This window comes from Crocuta crocuta, unplaced genomic scaffold, assembly GCF_008692635.1.
Source record: "Crocuta crocuta isolate KB4526 unplaced genomic scaffold, BGI_CrCroc_1.0 scaffold288, whole genome shotgun sequence".
NCBI lineage: Eukaryota > Metazoa > Chordata > Mammalia > Carnivora > Hyaenidae > Crocuta > Crocuta crocuta.
In genome coordinates, this window is record NW_027532607.1 from 424803 (window position 1) to 432266 (window position 7464).

Genomic DNA, 7464 nt, shown 5'->3' on the forward strand with positions numbered 1-7464 from the left:
CTCTGGGACTGCATCTGGCTCTACTGTGCTGAGAAGCCAGAAGCTGCCATAACTCAAAGGGCATAGTGGGTGCAGAACGGGGCCCAGCCAAGGGCCTGGAAGGGCCTCCAGCCCCAATGCTTGTTAGGTGCTGGCCACATGTGTCCAGGTCTAAAACTACTGTGGGTTTTCCATTCTGGCCTCTTGGGACCTGCCCCCCGAGAAGAGTCCCCCAGGACTTCCTTCACCAGGCGGCAGTAGGGAAGTCATGATCCTACAGCCATATATTACCGCTCAGTAGATATTTACTCTCCCGTCTTTGCTGGGAGCAGATTATACTGCTCTGCCCCTGTCAGCAACTTTGACTTTGCCAATGGAATGTAGGTGGACGTGACTTACGGCTCATCCAAGCAGAGGCCTTATATCTGCCTGTAGGACAGCTTGGGTTCTGGGGCTCCACCTGTGATCTGAGAAGAGTGTGCCCCGTGTGGTCACTGCTCCTGCTGCCTGGGTCCCGGGAGAGAGATGTGTGGAGCAGAGCTGACCCCCAGCCACAGCCGGGATACGTCACTGCAGCCAGCCTGCGCACTTGTGAGCCCATTGGCATGAGACACGGAGACTTGGGGGCTGTTTGTCACACGGCATCATCACAGCAAGGTGAATACGCCCTCCCGCTTCCACTGCCTCCATATCCAATTGGAGAAGTGTGTTCTTGCCTCTCAGCCAGGCGCCTCCATTGTCAAATCCATTCCCTTTGAAGAGTGCTTGCTTTCCTTCCAGAATATGCTTCTGCCGGGGAGGTCAGAGCTAGCTCCTGCAATTTTTTTTTTCCATTATGACAGACTTCTCACAACATCGACTCATGTCTCAGACCCCCAAGGTTTACTGGTTGTTTTTTGTAGCCGTCGATTGGGATCGAGTCAGGAGGAGAGATGCAGTGATAAAAAAGCAGCTCTGAATTATATTTTACTATATATTTTATCCAATAGAGTAATGGTTGATGAACATTTGAAAGCAGCACACAGGGGCGCCTGGGTGGCTCAGTTGTTTAAGCTTCTGACTTTGGCTCAAGTCATGGTCTCACAGTTCGTGGGTTCAAGGCCATGTATGCTGACAGCTCAGAGCTTGGAGTGTGCTTCAGATTCTGTGTCTCCTCCTCTCTCTGTCCCTCCCTTGCTCGTGCTCTGTCTCTCAAAAATAAATAAACATGAAAAAAAAATTGAAAAGCAGCACACAAACATAAAAGGTGTAGTGTTTATTCCATTATTGTTTGACATGGTATAGATTCCTGGATGCCTTGCGACCTGAGACTCTGAGGTACCCGGGAAAGAGAGTGACTTTTGTTGTAAGACAGACCCCTTACCAGCAAGGAACTTAAGCTTTCCAGACCTCAGTTTTCTCTTCTGTAAAATGATGGTAAACACGCCTATGCTATAGGTTTTCCGCAGGTATTAAGGTAAAAACATGAATTAGAAAGCACTTGGCAGACACGTTGGGGAGGGGAGGGTCTTGACTAAACTTCTTTCTGTTCTTTGTGCTTATTTAGTTCTGTGACCCCAGCCCAGGTTTAGAGCTGACTCTTGGCCTCAGTTTCCCCGTCTGCAGAATGGGGAGCACACTGCTTGTCTCAGTATTGCTGGGGGATGACCCAGAGTTCTCAATGTGAATGAACCTTCAGGGCACCTGGGCGGCTCATTCGGTTAAGCTTCCCACTTTGGCTCAGGTTATGATCTCATGGTTCGTGAGTTCGAGCCCCACTTCAGATCTCCTGTCTCCCCCTCTCTCTGCCCCTCCCCTGCTCACACTCTTCCTCTCTCTTTCAAAAACAAATAAACATTAAAAAAAAAAAAAAAAGCAAGGTTCTCCTTGCTATGGTCCCCAGCTGCTGTGTTCTCCCTGACCACGTGCCAGTCACATCTTCTGAATAGCTTTCCCTAGGCCCTCACTCCACTCAGGAGCCTCCTTCAGGACAAAGCTCTTGTCCAGGAATGCATTCATCCCAGGCTAAAGAACCAACCGCTGATGTCAGTAAGAGGAGACCTCATCATAAATTGATTTGAGATCCTGTGTACAAGCCTCACCCGTGATCGTGTGCTCCTTTGACCTACAGCCCTGCACCTTAATTAAAGCAATTAGCGCACGGCAGTGAGGGACAGTCTGGGTTTTGCAGGCCTCTGCGCATTGCCTGGTTGTCTGCACTGCCCGAGGCCAGGCTGGGCCAGCGTGTCCCCACCTGGTGTTCATAACATGGCCAGGCTCCCACCTCGGCGACGCCATCGCTCTTCGCAACGGAAACTGGAAATGGAATGCTACCAGGTGGGGACAAGGCGAGGCGGGACCAGCCAAGGCAGCGGGGAGGAACGTTTGGCTGAAACAGGGACCGTGCCTTTTTTTTTTTTTTTTAAGCACACACTTACTATTTTCACCCCACTAACTGGGCCACAGTGACCTGCGTCAGCCTCAGCTTCCTGGGGACCAGCACATGCTCTCCCCACCCACAGGCCCCTACCCACACCCTTTTGCAATCTGCTCTGAGGTCAGTGGCAGGCTATTCATATTACTGATAGCAAGCACTGTGCCCAGAGACAGCTGTACGTGTGGTGGTCAGGAGCTCCAGTTCTGGGTTTGGCTCTTGGGTTGGCTGTGTGGCCTTGAACAAATTACTTAACCTCTCTGAGTCTCAGCAGTAAAATGGGGCTATGATATCACCGGCGGGCAGGGCTGTCGTGGAGGTTAAAGGAGGTTATGGTTGTAGAGGGTGCAGTGCAGTGACTCGCACGTCAGTAGAGCCCAAGGATTGTCAAATATTACACTTTGCTGATGAGATGACTTCTTCCAATCACCCCATGGAGAGCTGACCTTAGTCCCCCTTTAAAGATGAGGATGTGGAGATTCAGGGAAGTTAGGTAACTTGCCTGAGGTCACACAGCAAATAGAATGCATTGAGCCCGGCTCTGTCTGGCTCCAAAGCCCTTGCTTGCAACCGCAGCAGTGAGAAGCCACTGTGTCAGGGCAGATACAAATGCCCCCTGGGCGTCCATGTAGAGCCCTGCCTGATACCCACCGTCTAAGTGAGTCACACTGCGGTGTAGATCCTTGAGGAAACCCCTTGGGGCTGGCGACCAGCCCCATGCCTCACTGACTTAGGGTCTTTGTGAATTCTAGGCCGTCCTCAGCCTGCTCCTGTTCGCACGGGGCGTGAATGAGGCCCCCTGGTGGCGAGGATGACGTGAACGCTGGGGTGAAAGGTGGCGTGACCTGGTGTGTGGCACAGAGTAGATGCTCAAGAAATGTTGACTCCTTTCTTCTCCATGTAAGGTTTTGGAGCTGAGGGTAGCTCCAGTCACCCCTCCACCCAGGCCACCTCCTACTCTGCCGACGCACGAGGCTTGCCCTGCCCTCCAGCCCACCATTCCCGAGCACCTCTGCTGTGTCTTGCTCTGTGTTTGATCCTCATGAGGCACAGGCTTGCCTGTGGGTGACATTCTACCAGCTCCTCACCAGCTCCCTGGGTGACCTAATGAATCACTGCTTCTCTATGTGCCTCAGTTTCTCCCTAAGTGGCTTGGCCTAGATCAGGGACCCCAGACAGCACCTCTTACTTAGATGCGCTATATCAGAACCATCTAGAAAAATATTTTAAAATATAGATCCCTGGCCCCACCCTGTGGAAGATCTGCTTCAGTAGGTGGAACGGGGCCTGGGAATCTGTATTTTTTAATGAACAAATTTTTAATGTTTATTTTTGAGAGAGAGAGACAGAATGTGAACAGGGGAGGAGCAGAGAGAGAGGGAGACACAGAATCTGAAGCAGGCTCCAGGCTCTGAGCCGCCAGCACAGAGCTTAACGCGGGGCTCGAAGTCATAGACTGCGAGATCCCGACCTGAGCCGAAGTCGGGCGCTTAACCGACTGAGCCCCCCAGGCGTCCCCTGGGACTCTGTACTTTTCAATGTTTCCCCAGGTGATTCCGATGCTCAGTTAGGCCTGGGAACCATCGGCCTAGAATCTCCTTACAGCTCCATGCTGCCTGTCTTTGTGTGTCCCCTCCCTCCGTTGCCATCCTGCATCCCAGCCCGGGCTGGGTGGCTGGAGCGAGAGTTTAGGGATTGGGACCTGCTGGTTGGAGGGAGGGACCGCTTTCCAAGACAAACACGAACCGTGCCAGACGCCTTGGGGCCATCTCAGGCTCCATGAGAACCGTTTCATTTTTTACTGGGGACGAGGCTCTTCTCAGCTGGGAAGTTGCCTGCTGATGTAATTAGATTCCCTTTTCCCATTCCCTCCAGAAGCATCCCCTCCCCCCCCCCACACACACACACACCTACACACACACACACACACACACACAGAGGAATCTAACCTGAAGTGTTATGCAGGCCTTCACTTTGCCCATATGTTGAAACAGCTGGGAATATGGAAATTGCTGGGGTTGGAGGACAGGGCGGGGACAGCTAGACTTTTGCACTTGTTTCCGGGGGGGTAGGGCTTCATGTACCTGCTACGAGGGGGTGGGGGTAGGGTCCTGTGGGAAATGTGTGCCTCTTTTTTAAAAAATTTTTTGAGATTTGGAGGTCTCCCAGAGTGGGCTTTGAGATAAGAACAACACGTGACCAGCAAGAAACAAGGGTTGATCGTGACAGGAAAGTTCATTAGACTGTAGAAAAAAACTGCTTTATTTTTATTTTTTAATATTTTTAATGTTTATTTTTGAGAGAGAGAGAGAGAGAGAGAGAGAGAGAGAGCGCGTGAGTGCACCAGTGGGGGAGGGGCAGAGAGAGCGGGAGAGACACAGAATCTGAAGCAGGCTCCAGGCTCCCAACTGTCAGCCCAGAACCCGATGTGGGGCTCGAACTCAGAGGCTGCAAAATCATGCCTGAACCGATACTTAACCGACGGAGCCACCCAGATGCCCCAGAACTGTTTTATTTTGTTGTGCTTTGTTTTAATGATTTTATTGGTTAGAATCAAAGCAAAATCCAGAACTTACAAAAGGGTATCCTGTGAGAAGTGCCTCTGTCACTTCCCACGCTCAGTCCCACCCCACAGGCAACCACTGCCCCACCTCCTTACAGATCCTTCCAGAGACTGTCCATGTCGATAAAGGCAGACATGGGAAAATTACTTTTATTCTTCCTAAAAAACTAACGTGCTATCCACACTCTTTCGCCCCTTGATTTTTCCACTTGATTTGAAGATCTTCCCATATCAGCACATAGAGAGTTGCTTCATTTTTTTTTTTTAGAGCAGCTACGTTTAAAAAACGTTTTACAAAGTTTTATTTATTTAAGTAATCTCTACACCCAACATAGGCCTCAAACTCATGACCCCAAGATCAAGAGTTTCATGCTTTTCCGACTGAGCCAGCCAGGCACCCTGAGAGTAGCTACATTTTTTTCAACGGTTGCTGGTCTTCTATCTTAAGGCTGATTCCTTTAATTAATCTTCTATTTAGACATTCAGGTCATTTTCCAATGGTTTGTTTTATGAGAGATGGCTCAATACACTAGCCCTGCAAAAATGCACTTCGATGCTTAATCCCTGGGATAAATATCTAGGGGTAGAATTCCTGGGTCAGAGGGCATATGAATTTTTAATTCTGATATGCTATGGCCAAATTACCTCTTCTGCAGACTGTACCAACTTACACTCTCACCAGCAATATACAAAATGTGTTAGCCAATATTTTTTATCTTTGCTGATTTGCTAGGTGAAAAAAATGCTATCTCCTTGTAGACTAATTTGCATTTCTTTTATGAGTAAGGTTTTTCATGAGTCTAAGAACTATTCTTCCTTCTTTGTGAACCATTTATATTCTTTACTTGCTAATTTTGCATCTGGATTGTTGTTCATTTTTCTTGGATATGGAGGAATCTTTACATATTAAGGAAACAGTCCCTTTGCCTGTGCTAAGAGATGCCAGTTTATTGTTTGCTTATTGGATTTTTTTTCCATGGAGGAAATTTTGGCTTTTATGTAGTCAGATTTATAAACCTTTTCTTTATGGTTTCTAGGTTTTTAAATGTATTTTAATAGGTTTTCCGGGTGCCTGGCTGGCTCATTCAGTTGATTGTCCAATTTTGGCTCAGGTCATGAGTTCGAGCCCCTCAGTGGGCTCGCTGCTGTCAGTGCCGAGCCTGGTTTGAATCCTCTGTCCCGCCTTCTCTCTGCCCCTCCCCAAACATGCTCTCTCTCTCAAAAAATATAAACTAAAAAAATAAATGAAAGGTTTTCCTTCCTCCAAATTACTTCAAAGTATGTTTTAATAGTATCTTACGGATTTCTTTTTTTAAAAATGTTTATGCCTTTAATGCATCTGAGATTTATTTTAGTATAAGGTGTGATACGGGATCCAGCTCCATTGTCCAGTCAGTCGGTCCATGCCATGGAATAAATAACCCATCTTACCCCCACTGATCCGAAATACCATCTTCACCACAGACCAAATTGCTGTTACTATTTGTTTTCGTTCTAGAGTTTTCTTTTTCTGTTCCCTTGATCTGTCTGTCTATTCATGTTGTTTTAATCACCATAGCTTTACACTATTTTAAATAGATGTTAGGTCTAGGCCCCCTCACGATTCTTTTTTAGATTTCTGCGTATTCTTGCTTGGTTATTTTTCTGTATGAACTTTAGAAAGAGCCTGACTAATTCCAAAAAGGAAGCCGTTTACCGGTGGCAGTGTGTGTGGGCAGGGCCCCTGCCTGCTTCTCTGGCCCCAACCGCGTGCAGAGAAGGGGAGATGGTGCCGGACAATTACAGATGACTCAGGGATGTGTTCCCTCCACTCCCAATTAATCAAGGAGGGCTTTCTGGAGGAAGGGGAGGTGGAGAAGGTGGAGAAAGGGGAGAAGGAGCAGAAGGAAAAGCTGAGGTGGAAGAGGATCTCAGAGCAGGGGAGGAAAGAGGCCTCCTGGCAGAGAGGATTAAAGAAACTACTCTGGGGGTGGGGAGTGGAGATGCAGAACGAGATGAAGGTTTTGCGAAGTGGAGCCCAAATCAAAGCTGTGAGGAAGTGTTGCTGCACAGATTGGACAGGAGTGGGTGGGCGAGGGGGTGGAGGCCAGCTGGAAGGCCCGGCCCCAGGCAGGTGGGGGGCGGCCTGGAATTGAAGAAGGATGGGGTGAGAGAGACGGCCCCTCTGACTCAGGCCGCAGGGCTCCGGGGAGCGGGCTGCCAGGGCTGAACGGTTCCGCCAGGCAGAAATGGAATCAGAGCCTGAAACTCTGACCACCCTCTTCTTCAGGCCTGTGGCTTCCCAGAGGCCCCGTCTCATGCTCCTTCGGGTGACACAGGGTCCCCCACACGGCCCCCAGGGGAACCCTGGCACAGGGTTTGGACTGGACTGCTGTGATCACGTGGGTGCATGAACTCATAGACGGGAATTCGAAGCCCAGTCCTGAGAACTTGTAATGCAATCGTGTGTTCTCTGTAACAGAAGCACATGGGGGGGTGGGGGGAGGCGTGTGAGGGGGGGAATGGGATG

General features: G+C 49.4%; 1 protein-coding gene across 1 annotated transcript in view; it reads right to left on the minus strand.

Moving 5' to 3' along the window:
- Positions 1-7464, minus strand: part of NSF (N-ethylmaleimide sensitive factor, vesicle fusing ATPase) — a 344592-nt gene that overhangs the window by 231967 nt on the left and 105161 nt on the right. The gene's annotated exons all lie outside the window — the stretch shown is intronic.